The sequence below is a fragment of the Colossoma macropomum genome, unplaced genomic scaffold (assembly GCF_904425465.1).
Source record: "Colossoma macropomum unplaced genomic scaffold, Colossoma_macropomum, whole genome shotgun sequence".
Classification (NCBI taxonomy): domain Eukaryota; kingdom Metazoa; phylum Chordata; class Actinopteri; order Characiformes; family Serrasalmidae; genus Colossoma; species Colossoma macropomum.
The window spans coordinates 31,881,750-31,898,057 of record NW_023494791.1 but is presented as its reverse complement, the minus strand read 5'-3'; the positions used below and the strand labels follow the sequence as shown (position 1 = coordinate 31,898,057).

General features: G+C 36.3%; 1 protein-coding gene across 1 annotated transcript in view; it reads right to left on the bottom strand.

Annotated features, from left to right (window-relative positions):
- tmem134 (transmembrane protein 134) overlaps positions 1-1,332 on the bottom strand; it is a 31,932-nt gene extending 30,600 nt beyond the window's left edge. Inside the window, exon 1 of the mRNA XM_036574868.1 lies at positions 1,186-1,332. The gene's annotated coding sequence lies outside the window, so the exon portion shown is untranslated. The remainder of the gene's footprint in view (positions 1-1,185) is intronic.
- Between the last annotated feature and the right edge of the window lie 14,976 nt (positions 1,333-16,308).

Here is a 16,308-nt window from a genome sequence, read left to right as displayed (position 1 = left end):
AATCTAAACATCTTCCCGATATATTATTTTAAGCAATTGGCTGCAGATACTGATATGATACTAATATGATTCTGATATCATTGTGCATCCTGAATTTGTGCCTTTCAAATGATAAAACAACTGTGTTATAGTCATTCTCATTTTATGCCTAATTTTCTTTTTTGGTCGTCAAAGAAATTTTGCTTCTTATGCTGATCGATGCTGGATGTACTAAGAAGTTCCACTGCACCTTTACAAGTCACTCAGTTTTTAAGTATTTTTTTTAGCACTATATAGAACCACTTTTACACTGGATGCAGTTTAGTGTTAGTTTTTCTTACCTATCTTACCTAACGTTTTTAGTTTAAATCTATTAGATTGTAAAACAAGATGTAGGCCTATAGTAACAAGTATGCAGTGGCTATGATACATTCATATTCAATTACTTCAATGCTACTTATGAGGAAGTTGGGTAGTTAACCTAACTACCAATAGGGTCATACCAACTTGCCTAACCCTCCTAGTTCATGTCACAGATTTTCTTGAAAAAAATAATTTGAAAACTTCTAATAAATTCATGGGACCATTCATTATACATTTTTAAAGTTTGGCTCTTTCCATCATTTTTGCGATTCTTTCAATGTGCACTCTAAGCGTCACCAATTGCTTATTTTTCCGCTGGACTGGGTTGTACTGAACATCCAAGAAGCCCTAAGCATAATTTGCAACATGTATTCGTGTTGGGTTGTTGTTGAATGTTTCACAGTAATTAAATTATAAAAATACATATATCCACTACTTTTCAAAGTCCCAAGTTTCACATGATTTTTTTTCAAGAAAATCCATGACATGAACTCGGTGGCTAGGTGAGTTGGTATGGAATGACCCTATATCCAAAATCACCGGGAATCACACGTAAAACTCAAGGTTTAAAAAGGCATTGATCATTTTAAAAGCCTTTACCTAATGAGTCACTGGTTACTATCAACCTAGTTTTAAAGAAGTTATTTCCCGTTATGGGAAAAGAATAGACCTCTGAACGAACACTGCAGCCACAGTAAAAGAACATCTATAAACTGAGATTAACGTTAGAAGTACAATGAAAGCATACAACTAAACTAAGTTAAAGGGTAAAACGCTGCAGAATATCTAAGATTTAATGCTGCAGTTTAGTGACTCGAAGTTTAATCGAATCTTTAAACTTACTTGTCGATGTTTCTTCGTCTTAATCAGGCAGATTCTAAGGTTTACGCCATAGTTTTCCCCATAACGTACTAAGCTAACTTCATAAGTAAACTGAACTTTGTTAAACCAGCTCTCTCTCTCTCTCTCTCTCTCTCTCTCTCTCTCTCTCTCTCTCTCTCTCTCTCTCTCTCTCTCTCCTTCTCTCTCTCTCTCTCTCCTCTCTCTCTCTCTCTCCTCTCTCTCTCTCTCTCTCTCTCTCTCTCTCTCTCTCTCTCTCTCTCTCTCTCTCTCTCCGCCACCCACAGCAGCGCAGAGGTCTTTACCGCCACCAGCGGACTGGAGGAGAGGGGACAGAGAGTACAGAGTACAAAGCACAGTAAGAGCAAACAAAGGAGCAAAGTATTACTGCACACTTTTTACAGATATAAAAAGAAAGTAGAAATAAATAATAGAATAAAATATACTAAACAGTAAACAATAAAAGTAACATGTGTATGCACAAAACACAGTGCTTTGTGCAATATTGGTGGACAAATAAACAAAATAAACAAGCGGCAGTGCAGTATCAGATATGATAAACAAAGTAAACAGAGTGGCAGTGCAAAATGTGTGGCTCACTGTACAATAATGTCCCGGCTCACTGACGAGGTGTTGTACAGTACGATCGCTGTTGGTACGAACGACCTACAGCGGAGCTGAATGAGTCTGTTGCTGAAGGTGCTCCGCTGTCTGACCAGTAGGTCATGGAGGGGGTGTGATGTATTGTTCAGGATAGCAGTGAGTTTATTAAGTGACCTCCTTTCAACCACCACCTCAAAACCATCCAGTGAGCATCCCAAGACAGAACCAGCCTTCCTAATCAGTTTATTAAGCCTTTTTGTATCTCCTCCTCTGATGCTGCCTCCCCAGCAGACTGCTGCAAATAAGACAGCACCCGCAACAACAGACTGGTAGAAGATCACCAACACTTGGTGCACACATTAAAGGACCTGAGCCTTCTCAGAAAGTAGAGACTGCTCATCCCCTTCCTGTACACAGCATCTGTGTTGGCCCTCCAGTCCAGTTTGTTGCCAAGCAAGACATCCAGATATTTGTAGGTGTCTCAACGTTCTGAAACGGGACTGATCGTGGTCCTCTTCCTCCTGAAGTCCATCACCATCTCCTTGGTCTTGGTGATATTGAGGATCAGGTAGTTTGTCATACACCACTCAATGAAGCTGTCCACAAGGTTCCTATAGTCTCCTTCCTGCACATTCCTAATGCACCCAACCACCACAGAGTCATCAGAAAATTTCTGAAGGTGGCGGAGGTCCGACTTGTATTGGAAGTCTGTCGTGTACGGGGTGAAGAGGAAGGGGAGAGCACAGGTCCCTGAGGTGCTCCAATGCTGCTGACCAGATGGTCTGACAGGCAGGTTCCCAACCGCACATACTGGGGTCTTCCAGACAGGTAATCTAAGACCCATGCAATCATTTTCTCCATCTTCTCCCCCAGCATGAGAGGCTGGATGGTATCAAATGCACTTGAGAAGTCAAAAAAAGTGATTCTCACTATAATTTTGTTCTGGTCCAAATGGGAATGTGCCTTCTGCAGTAGATAAATAACAACGTTGTCCACACCAACCTGCTGTTGGTAAGCAAACTGCAGGGGGTCCAGGAAAGAGCTGGCCTGAGGTCTAAGATGTGACATCACTAGTCTCTCCAAGACTATCATGATGTAGGATGTAAGGGCCACTGGTCTGTAGTCAATGAAAGAGGAGATAGATGACTTCTTTGGGACAGAAACCAGGCAGGATGTTTTCCACAGCACTGGCACATGCCCTTGTTTAAGGCTCTGGTTGAAGAGATGCTGAAGTATCCCACATAGCTGAGAGGACCAAACCTTCAGGACTCTCGGGAAGATCCCATCCAGTCCAGCAGCTTTGCTCACTTTCAGCTTCTCCAGCTGTCTCTTCACTTGGCTAGTTGTCACCTCAAGGTGGGGGTGCGAATCTTTAGACAATATGAACACCATTATACTATGCAGTACATATACGTGTACATACAGATGTACATATACATTATATTATATTATATAAATTATACTCATAATCAGAAATGATTTTATTGCCCAAATAATATATCACTTAAAAGAAATTTGTCTTAAGTATAGCAATGAATAATACAACAAATAAAGTAAAAGGAAAATAGAAAAAAATAGTAATAAAATAAGAAAATATTAATAAATAATAGAATGAAAAATGAAATAGAATAAAATAAAACTAGTGGAAGAAGTGCTATCTAGTGTGTTTTGTTGTATGTAGAATTTACACTGTGCATAGACTGAGAGTCTACACCGACTGGTGGTAACTTCACCCTTTCATTGTGTACAGTAGAGGATATAGTATATGATATAGAATAGAAAAATATGCAATATAAAATAGAGTGTCTATGCAATATAGAATAGAGTAAGATCTGTGAGGAAATCTGTGGCCTGCTCTCTTGTTGGATGTGTTGTTGTAAAGGTGTTTAAAGGACAGCAGGTTATAGCCAATGGTCCTTTTGCTCTCTGCTGAACTACTAATACAGTGCAGTTTGACTTTCTCCTAGAACTACACTAAAATGTAGTATTTAATGCTCTTTTTATAGAAATACACTATTAATGTGGTATTTAATGTCCTTTTTCTAGATCTACACTATAAATGTAATATATAATGTACATTGTAGTGGCAAACAGGCTACAAATGACCTTTAATTCAAGAGTAAAAAAAAACAAAAACAAAATTTGTTTCATGTTGTTATTTTCATTTTTAAAATTACTTAACACTACTAAGACAATATTTTTGCAACAAATGAACTCATTAGGATTTTAGTCAAATTTATCAGAAATATAATAAGTGATTTTATTAACCATGGACTTACACAAAGTAATTCAAAAAGACTTTCAACTTTTTATGTTTCTGTAACACTACTGACAAAAAAACCTAGGGACAAGATTTCTTTTCAAAAATAACATCTATATATTTTAAATCATTTTAACATGGAACAGACAATTTGAATGCATTTTACCATTTAAACTGAAAATCAGGCATCAACATTGCTGTTTTACATAAAAGTAATACGTCTGCATCTGTGAAGTCAGTGCTGTGATGTGCTGTTTTTCATGCACAATATGACTAAAATCACTAAAATAACAATTCAAATAGACTAATTATCATAGGTTTTCTTGGTTAATTTATGAACAGAGCCAAGAATATGCAGATATTAGCTTTCTGTACTTCATTCTTATTTTGAACCCATGGTTTCATTGTCTTCAAAGTCATTGCAATGGTAGAACGACCTGCATTGTGGATGATTGTGTCTGTGGTGGACTGATGTTGATTCAAAAAGACACCAACAGTACAAATTATAACAACAAAGACATTTATTCCCTCTTTTCTGCTTACTGTCCTTTTTATCATTGCTATTGTTGTATTTTTTCTTCCTTACTGATTTTATTTATGGTGCACTTCTGTAAACTGACATTGGGTTTGAGAAATGCATTTTATATGAATCAAATTTCAAGATTTGATATGAATCAAATCTCACACCAAATGATTGCAAAACAAAATATGTAGCCAGTTGTTTTGAAACTCATGGGAGCAATGTTTTTCAGCTTGACTTTACATTTTCTGTCATAAAACGTCTAATACTGTGAAAAGTCAAAGAACATCTTTAATTTATTTTAATCAAAAACTGCAATTAAATACTCAAGTTTTCAGTACTTAGGATGTCCACCCTTTGACTTTATTAAGCCTCTATTCTTTTCAGGAAAGTTTCTGTCTGGTTTTCACAGAAATCTGCTAGATGTTTTTCCACATTTCAAAGTTCAGTTGTAGAAGTTGGTTGCATGTTCTGCTTACAAACCAAGTAATCTCAAGCACATTCAGTGATGCTGAATTCTGGACATTGGAGTGGTCAGCCCATTCCTCTGAGAACAACAGCAGTTTTTGTTTTTCTCTTAGCGTTGAGTTGTCTACTCACAGATGGACAGGAACACTAGTAGATTTTATCAGATCTGAAGCAAGAGTGGAAGTTGATAATCTCCTGTCTCTCAAAGATGAAAGCTTTAAGTATGTGTTTAAAAAAGATTCATCCAATTTCAAAATAATTTATTTCACTTGTAAATCATTGTTGAACAATGCAGTAAATTGTAAATGGTCTAAGTGAGCATAAAGTTTATTATGTAATTTTACAAGTGCTCAATATGACCTCCTCTGCGTGACCTCTCACTGTACTTATGGCTCTGTGGTTGTGGAACCAACGATGAACGTTCTGAGCTGTTAAAGGTTCACTGCCGACAAAAATCTTGTTGCACAGTTATGGTGGATTCACTCTTATTGAAGTGGAGAACGCAAAACGCTTTCTGCTCAGGGGTCGCCATCTCCTCGCAGACTGGAGGGAGCCATCTTCTGGTGATGGCCAGAAACTCTATGATCCCCTCTTTCAATTGGTATGTGATTGGTTCCTAGGTTGTAAAACTATGGCACTTTGAAATCGGATGAATCTTTTTGAATCACCCTGTACTGTTTATCTGAAGGTAACAGTTTTTGTGCTCTACCAGGTCTTGCATGCATATGCAGCCATAACCATGGTTGCTAGGGGTCCTGTTTTTTGCTTATTTTTTCAACTTTCAACCTCCTTATACAAGTGTATTATTTTATATCTAATCTCATAAATATCTCGTAAAAATTAATAACTTGTACTTAATGGCTGTTTTGATGAGGAATTAAAAAATGAAGGGTCTCTGATTTTTGCACAGTACTGTATAGGGGTGGGGGGAAAATCGATTCTTAGATGCATCGCGATGCGGACGTGGGCGATTCTGAATCGATTCACAAATGCCAAAAATCGATTTTCTAAATTTTAATTTATAACGTAACGTTGACGGAACAAAAAAGGTGGAACTTGGAAGTGCTGAAGTGCAGCGCCTGGACACTCTGTGATGTGCACATAACAAAAACACAACTGGATGAGCGAGAAATCCGACCGGCGCCCTCTGCATTAAAAGCTAGGTTCGGTCAGGAGTCGACAACCCAGATGTTAAGAAGAGCCAGTTTGTCCTTCCAAAAAAAATCAAACACCTTGGGAGCCACAACATTTTATATCCAGTATGTCTCAGTATGTGCTTATGTCCTAGTATAGGCTAAAAAATATAAACGAAAATGCGGATTTACTTTGCCCTGCTTTAAGCTTTAGCTATAGCCACTTTCCTCCCATCTCCGCCAGTAAACTTTTCCTCAAAAGTAGAACAGTTTCTTGTAAAATGTCTCTCAATGTTCGACTGTTTTATGAGGCTGAAGTCGCTTCTTATTCGCCAGCTTCTTGTTCGAATTTTCCCGTTCCACCTTAAATTCTGCCTGAGACACCAGAATGTGTGGCACCATTTAAGGTGGAACGGGAGAATTCGAAAGAGAAGCTGACTTCATCTTCGCAACTTTTTAGTGTTTGACAGTCTCTCATTGCAGGTTTAATGTTTCAGAAAACCAACTGCGGTGCTTATAAATGTGAATAAGTGCATTCGTCTCCAAATGTTCAGCTTAAATCTCTCTCTTTGTCTTTTCGTTAGCAACTAGCCAGGCGAGACTGCTGTGTGACCTCGAAGATATTTTACTGACGCAGCCCCTGTCTACAACGAGACCAAAACCGAAGTAACAAAAGCAAAAATATAAAAGAAAACGGGTAGGACGGCTGTAACGTGCTGTGTGGACATCTATTGCCACTAGATTTTATTTCACCATAACAGCTCATTTTATCACTGATGAGTGGCAGCCTGTGTCTAATGTGCTCCAAACAAGAGCAGTGAATGAGAGCCTTCCAGTTCACTTGCCACATCACTACCATTTGTTTTATTAATAAAAGATATTGGAAGTAAATTCATTATGGATCATTACAAATAGTTTGCTTTAAAAGTACCAAGTCCTCACACAGTGAGAAAAAAGAAATCCTGTATAGAAAAAAAAAGATGCATCAAGATGCATCAATAATCGTTCTATAATCGCATCGCAGCCCTCTGAATCGTAATCGAATCAAATTGTGAGGTGCCTAGAGATTCCCACCCCTAGTACTGTAAATAATGCATTACACATTTTGTGAGTGTTCTAGGCTGATTCATTGACTTTCTGGTGGAGTTCTCAGGGACTTGGGGTGTTTATTTACTCATATTTTGCTAATTTTGCTATATGTATTCCCACACCAATAGCAAGGGTAGCCTAAATTAAGAAATTGTATGGTCTATCTATATGAATTATTTTTCTTAAAGTTAGCATTGTGCACTGAAAGAAGTGATTAAGAAGTGTTTAATTGCCACATGATTAACTAAAATACATCAAAACCTTTTGTCTTTCAGTCTATTTTTGATAACAGTTGTATTGATGTAATATTTCATTAATGTGGAAATGTACAGAGGAAAAACAATAAAACAATGCATCCTTTTTCTTGTCTTTTTAATACAGTAATGCTATTTTATTTAGTTTTGTGTGACACCTCAATAAAATCATCAAGGTGGCATCCTGTGACAGTGTCATGTTTAAGTTACCAAGTTCTTAAGTGTACTCTACTATGGCTGAAACACCTGAACTAGGTTGAGTGTACATATATTTTTGTCCATGTAGTCATTTTCACTGAGGAATTTATAAAAATCTGTCTTTTATAATGGAGTCCAAAGGGCTGAACAAAGATATTTTAAACTTGCACCAAATCTTAGCACAATCATACTAAGTAAGAGCTAAATTTAAATTTGTATCAAAGTACTTAAAATGCCAGAATTTGAGGGAAAAAATTGATGAGTGTTAAAGGGTGTTAATGGAAGTCTTACTCTGTGTTTTTCAGTCTTGTCACTAGAGGGCAGCATTACCTTTCCAAGAAGTGCCAAAATTCATTTTAGGATTGTGGATAACACTTAACTGACATATATTTTTTTGATTTTAAATAACTTTCAGTCTAGATCTAATATAAACTTTTCTTTGCGTAATAGCCACGTTGTTTCTTAAAGTGTTCAAAATGTAAAAATGCAGCTAACCTTCATGGACGCTTATGCACCAAGCAAGCATGCTAGCAACTGTGTGCTCAATCCTGGTTCTGGAGTTGCGAACCAACACACTGGCCTCTAACATTCAGACGCCCCTGAAGGAACTCCATTACGTGGATCAAGTGTGTTCAATTAAGGGTTAGAGGTGGTAGATCTCTAGGATGAGGATAGGGTGTCCCTACTGTATGTCAAAATCACATACTTGCCTCAAGCCGTGCCAAGTTGTTAAAACTTGCTTTTGTGGTTTCTGACCCTGTATGGCGCCGTTATCTATAAACCTGTATGAAAGTACATCACATGGCTAAAAACAGTAGAAGCAGACATATGACACCTGACATGTCTTGGTTGATCTGCTACATTTAGGCAAATGGACAAAAGAGCATTAGCATAGCTGAAAATAGCTAAAAGTAGTTGTAGTAGCCATTTTTCTTTTCCTAGTCACAGCTTCTTGACAGCCACACATCCTTTCACACCCACAATATTGAGTTGTCTTCTCACAATTGAAGGATGGACAGAAACACCTGTGGATTTTTTTTTCCAGATCTGAAGCAAGGGTGGAGTTTTTCTCCTTTCTCTCAAAGATAAAAGACTAAACACTGTTTATCTGATGGTAACAGTTTTGGTGGTCTACCAAGTATATACTTTTACCTGTTACCAAAGAGTGAAATATAGGAGGTACTGGGGTGTCCGGGACGTCCTAATAAACCCCTTAAATGTCTCTAAATCAAAATTCTGGAGGGTCCCCTAAAGTAAACGTGTTATGACTTTATGCTGTCCTTTAGAGGAAAACATACTCTCAAGTACAAATTCAGGGAAAGATTATTCTTTACAGTTACAGATGACTGCAAAAGTTTGGGCACCCCAGGTCAAATGACGTTTTGTTGATTTTCCAAGAGAAAATAAGTGAACACATTCTCTACAGAGAACAGACTTCAGCTCATTTTAATTCACACTTCCTGTTTATTTGTTGAATTTGACACATTAGAAGAAATAATAAAACAAAATGTGTGGACTATGCCAAATGTATGGCACATTTGGTATTTATGCTGTTTTTACCTTTGCAATAAAATCTTCAAATAATGCAATATTTAGGTCTGTTCCCTGTCATGGATGTATTAACTTATTTAGAAAATCAAAAAAGCATGTAATTTGACCAGGAGTGTTCAAACTTTTGCACACCGCTGTATGTTTGGGTATTTCAACATCTTAATACTTTAGAGAAAGCGGATTCCCTGCAAATCTGTCTTTTTAAGAGGATTTCACTAACTTTACAGATTTTCTTCTTTTAACTGAAAGCTTACAAATGATACACCACATTTAAAACATATAACCAAACATGTTATTTTATTGTCTTAAAAAGTAACACAATCTCCCAACTGGGTATATCACATACACTACAACAACAATTAAACACCATTACTACACAAATAGGGACTTTGTTCAAATATTATAGACATTACAAAAGATCCCTTGTATCTTTCAGTTTTCTTTTTGAAGTTATTATACTAAGCATGGCAGATCAACTTCGTTAACAGCATGACACTGTACACTGTCACCATTTAGAAACAATGTTGTCTGATGCTGTTCTAAAATCCATAATGTTAAGGGAAGACATTTCATGGACTTGTCATTTTATTTCATATGAAATAGTTTACAATATAAACAAAGCATCCTTCTTGGATGGACTTTACAGCAACCAGAGACCAGGCATTTCAGTGCAAACATTTTGTACAAGGCAGTCTTGGCTGCAATACTCCCTTTTGTCTATCAAAAGCTAAGACGAGGAAATTAAATGTAATAATAATAATAATAATAATAATAATAATAATAAAGGGTCGAACTAAATTCCACAAAATGCAATGAGAATCCTAAAATGCATCCTTGGACAGAGTCTGTGTTGAGTCACTGTGGCCCTCCAACTTCAGATTTTTCAAAAATGGTCACTATCGAAGGCCAAATCTGCAGGCAGCTTCTCTATGCATACATCGCTGACTGAATTATGCTAATGGAGTTCTCCTTCTTTTGATGAAAGGAATGACTGACTACGGGCTGGATGTTAAGCCCATAATAGCATAATACAAAAAATTTAAGCTACACACTGTATGTTTTTTCTTATCTGTTAAAGTAAATATCGCATAGATATTACTGTCGTATGCACAAGTCTGAACGCTTCTGGTCAAATTATGTTTTGTCGATTTTCTCAGTGAAAATAAGTTAACACATCCTCTACAGAGAACAAACTAAACTATGGCATTTTTCTACAGAATTTAGAGCATAATTTCTATTTATTTGCTGGTTTTATGCTGTAAAAAAAAAATCTAAAAAGTTTTATTTTTCCCCATTATGTTACATTTGGCAATAAACCGTAATTGTGCATTGAAGTTTGCCGTACTGTGTTCTCTGTAGAGGATGTGTTGATTTATTTTCACTTAGAAAATCAGCAAAACTTGTAATTTCTCCAGGGGCACCAAAACTTTTGCACATGATGGTGTTCATGCATACAGTTCTGTGAAAAAGTTACAGGCAGTCAAGAAAATTATTTGTATCTGTGATTTTTCCAGTAAAACCACTATATAACATCTATAATAAACAAAAAAAAAAACAGTAAATGTAACAGGAATGTTGCTTAAGTTGTTAATATGTTTGTTAGAAGAATACAGTGAGAAGAACACATGTTCTCCTGTCTTTGCACTGCAATCCAGTCACTGCAACAGACCTGATTTAATTTAATGAAGGATTGATGAGATAAAATAAATATATTGGATAAATACTGAACTTCCTCAAGGAGAGATTTCAAAATGTATTGTTTATTTGTATTTATGTTATGGTTAGTGCTTTTAAACAAATAAATGCTTGTTGCCCAAATAAATGGCTTTAAATATCATTTTCTCAGATTGCCGAAGACTTTTACACAGCACTATGTGTAAAAGTTTGTCATCATTGTTTGTACTGATATTAAACCACCTTTGTTGAATATTCATTCATAAAATTATTTTATGAATATGTTAACTTCACAGGCTTCAAATAATTTATAGGTAAATAAAAAAAGAAAAAACGTGTCCTAGAATGGTGAGCAGAGCTGTAGAAGATTCTGTAATGATTGAAAAACCTGTCAACAATGAAGAATAAAATTACAATATAATTAATATTATAATTATATTTTGAAAGTGGTGACCAAATCACAGGCAGATAATTTATCAAGGAATTCCTATTAATTCATAGTGAAATATATTTTGTATATATTTTTGATGTGTACATATTTTCAATCAGCAAATCAGCAAAACATGTTTATATATATATGTGTGTGTGTGTGTGTGTGTATATATATATATATATATATATATATATATATAGTATATATATATATATATATATATATATATGTGTGTGTGTGTATAAACACATATTTACACACACACACACACACACACACACACACACACACACACACACACACACATATATATATATATATATATATGTATAAAACATGTTTTGCTGATTTGTTGATTGAAAATATGTACACATCCTCTACAAAGAGTACTAATTATTTGCTGAATTTAAATTACTGGGTAAAAATAAAACACAACATATCCTGGCACAAATAATATTTTGTTTTATTTTTTGCAGTTCATTAAACGTAGCAAAAAATAAAACATAAAACTGTGCACTAGATTTGCAGAGAAATGTCATATTTAAGTCCTGTAGAGGATCTGTTAACTTGTTTTCACCTAGAAAACAAACAAAACATGTCATTTGACCAGGAGTGCTCAAACATTTACATACGACTGTAGGTATATGTCTGCAGCTAAAAAACGATTTGACACCAAAAACATAAAGGCTGTAGCTTCAATGCCAGTTGATTAACATACAGGATAGGCAGAATATTAATATTTTAAATATTACAGTCAGTATTGCCAAACAGATTGTAATCCTTGAAAGTCTTTGCTACTACCAGTTACTCTTATATAACTGAAATTTACAAGTCACTTTATATGCGAGACAGCTGAACCTATATGTATAACCATTCAGAGTGGTTTGGGATTCTACGACTTTCTTTTATTTATTTTTGAAGGTGGAGAATGAAAAGGGTCTGTGTCATTTTAACAATGTGTGTGATTTTATGGAAAATCACTGCAAGTCATGAGCCGGTCTCATAGTGAGTACTTACACACAGACAACTGTAGAGAGGGGAAAATGGCTACAAAATAATTCAAAATAAAAGTAAAAAAGAGGAGAATTAAAGTCCCAGTGTTTAATAAGGTGGTGCTGGACAGGTTTATAGACAACTGGCAATTAGGAAGAAACCACTTCTGTCCAAAAAAAACCCAAAAAAACAAAAAACTAAGAAAAAAAAGCGAAACAAAAGAGATTAACCTACAGCACTTAGTACTGATTATTTTCCAGCAAAGTCCGCTTAGTTACAACGTCCGCCACTCCATGGAAACATTCAGAGAGGAGACTGATAGCACTGTGGTCCACAGACAAAGCATCCACACTCGACCTTGCCTTATTCACAGGTGGTGGAGGTAGCTAGTTATGTGCATGTATGTGGAGTTTTCGACCATATATGAGTATGTGTGTGTGTGTGTGTGTGTGTGTGTGTATATATGAATCTGCATTTGTTGTCAGGGAGTGTGCTGTCATGAATTATGTTAAATTAAAACACTATGAGAAGTCTAATCGTAGAACATCTGCCTGATAATAGTAACTAATGAAAGCAACCAAAAAAACAAAAAACATGAAAAACAGGAGCAACGTCACACCGGTGCTACTTTCTTCCTCAGGACTGTCCACTGCATCCCAGGGGACTGCTATCAGCTTTGAGTACAACATCTGACCCTCACAGAGAGTGAAGTAATGGTCCATGCAGCCAAAATTATTCAATGACATCAGCAGGAAACTGGTGTAAAGCAATTTAAATTTTAAAAAGAGTATAAAAAGAGTTTTTAGGATTCATAGAGATGAAAGTGCTTTAAATACTCATTGAATAAGGGCTTAGTTTGCAGTGTAGAAACTCATATGACAAAAGATGACTTCTTTCTTTTTAAGGACAAATAAATATCAGCAATTTCATCATGTCTCATGTGTCAACTCATTTAGAAGTTTATTCTTTTTGCAAAAATAGGTTGAGAACATCACCTGCTTCAGAGGAATTTTTTCAGGTTCCTTAAATGGGAATTCCACTGAATTTTCATGATTTCTGAAAGTCTGAATTGTTCACAGAGGTGATGAAAGGAACCAGAAGGCTGAAGAGTTTAAAGCCTCATAAAATTGTTTTATAATATTCCCCAAAGAAAACTTATTCTCTCAGATCTACCACTATTTTACCATCATCAAAATTGCATATAAAAATTCATAAGTTGCCTGGTCATTTTGGATATTAAATGAATTGGCTATTTTTGTGTTGTAAACATTGTGACCCCTGGTTCCTATCACCACCACTGTAAAGAAATTTTTAGTTTTTTTTTTGAACATAGCACTTCAAAAGTCAAACCCCTCTAAATGACTTATGTACCACTGATTGAATTATGCATACATTTTTAAAAACGGGTGGAATTACTCTTTAAGAAACATGCCTTCAATCAAGAAAATGGCAAAAAAAAAGAATGTGTTAACTTATTTGCAATTTTATATATATACATATATCACTTATCCTTTTAATCTTTCATTACAGAAAATATTAACCAAAATCTAACCTTTATTTAAGGTATAATGACAAAGAAAAAATCCATAAAATACATATATTTCTTAAATCTATGTATGCCACAATTGTTGGCACACCTAAAACTTCTTAAGAGTGGAATCATATATATTTTATGATTTAAATTTCACCTGAGTTATTAGGAACACTTAAATATTCAGCCATTACTTCCTAATTTACTGGGAAATATATATGAGATGAAACATGGGCCAAATTTCCTCAGTCATCCATCACTATGAGAAAGACCAGAGAATACAGCAATGATGATGTGCGACAAAAGGCTGTTGAGCTGCACAGATCAGGAAATGGCTACAAGAAAATATCTACAAAGTTGAAAATGTCCATGTCCACTAGCAGGGCAATAATTAAGAAGCTTAAAACAACTGGAGATGTTAAAAATCTGCTGGAAAGAAGATGCATGTCTATACTGACCCCACACACAGAGAGAATGATGGTTCGAGTGGACAAAGAATCTCTGAGGAGCCCAGATGGGGAATTGCAGAAATCAGTTAAGTCTTGGGGTCCAAAAACAGACTTCTGCTGTTAAGGACCAATAAACAGCGCCTGCAGTTTGCCAAATGTTACTGGAAATTTCAGTGGGACCATGTTTTATAGTCAGATGAGACCAAAATAGAGGTTTCAGGCAACAAACACCACAAGTTAATATGGTATCAACACAAAGACAGCCATGCAGAAAAGAACCACCTCTCCACTGTGGTGGATCTCAGTATGGTGGTGGATCCCATTGGATCTGTGATACTGTGGGGCTGTTTTTCTTCCAAATGCCCTGGACAATTTATTCAGATACATGGTATCATGCACTCCATCAAGTACCAGCAGAAATTACATTACTGTAGCATAGTTTGGATCTTCCAGCAGGATAATGATCCATAGCACTCCTCAAAATCAACAAAAAAATGGTTCACTGACCAGAGAATTAAGGTTTTTCTCCAACCACCCCAAGCCTCTGACTTAAGGGATCTGGAGAGAATCTGTATGGGGAAAATGTTCTCAGATCCTTTGCCATGTGTTCTCCAGTCTCATTAAGCATTTATATTTCCAAAGGAAAGCTGCACAAAGTATTAAATGAAAGGGAGCCAATAATTGTGGCAAACATACAGAACATTTGAGAAAAATATTTATTTCATGATAAGATTGTTTTGTTTTGTTTTAATCCTTATACTTCAATAAAAAGGTTAGATTTTGTTAAGATTTTGAATGAAAAAAGATAAAGATAAACAATAAAGAATGTTTTTCACAGTCTGTCTTGCTCATGTTAACCAGGGGTGCCAATATTTGTGGAGGGGGAGGGAATGCAAATATATATATATATATCATTGTAGAGAGAGAGAGAGAGAGAGAGTGTGTGTGTGTGTGTTGTGGAGATATCTTCCGTATGTCATTATTCTCGATTTCTTTTCAATCGCTTTCTTAAAGCAGCGATGCGCATCCTTACGTCAGGTATTTTCGAGACTGGACGCTGAATCTCGGCTCCAAAGTGTGCAGCATAGCGCGAAAGCCCTGGTTCTCAACCACTGAGAACAGACAGCAGGTCACATAGCACCGAAGTCTGGCCTCGCCAGTAGCGAATGAAAAAACAGAGATTAAGACAAACATTTGGAGGACTTATTCGCATTTATAAGCAGCGCGGTTGGTTAAATCTGCAACGAGAGACTGTCTTTCTCTAAAAAGTCGCGAAAATGAACTCGCTTCTCTTTCGTATTTTCCCGTTCCACCTTAAATGGTGCCTCAGTTACATTCGGCGCCTAAGGCAGAATTTAAGGTGGAACGTGAAAATTAGAACGAGAAGCTGGCGAATGAGAAGCGACCTCAGCCTCGTAAAACAGCCGGACGCTGAGACATTTTACAAGAAACTCTTCTAGTTTCGAAGAAAGGTTTTCTGGCGGAGATGGGAGAAAAGTGGCTATAGTTAAAGTTTAAAGCAGAGCGAAGTAAATCTGCACTCTCGTTATATGCTAGGACATTATCACGTACTGAGACATACTGGACATTAAATGTTGTGGCTCCCAAGGTGGTTTGATTTTTGTTAAAAAAACAAAATGGCTCTTCTGAACATTTGGGTTGTGACTCCTGACCTAACCTGGCTTTTAATGCAGAAGGAGCCTGTCGGATTTCTCGCTCATCCAGTAGTGTTTTTGTTATGTGCCGCCACAGACTGTCCGGGCGCTGCACTTACCCACTTCCAGTTCCGCCTTTTGCGTTCCGTCAACATTACGTTATAAATTAAATATTTAGAAAATCGATTTTTGACATTTATGAATCGATTCAGAATCGTTCCGCATCGCGATGCATCTAAGAATCGAGTTTTTCCCGCACCCCTTATATATTATATAGCGCTGCTGTCGGAAGAAAACCTCTTATCTCCTGACATA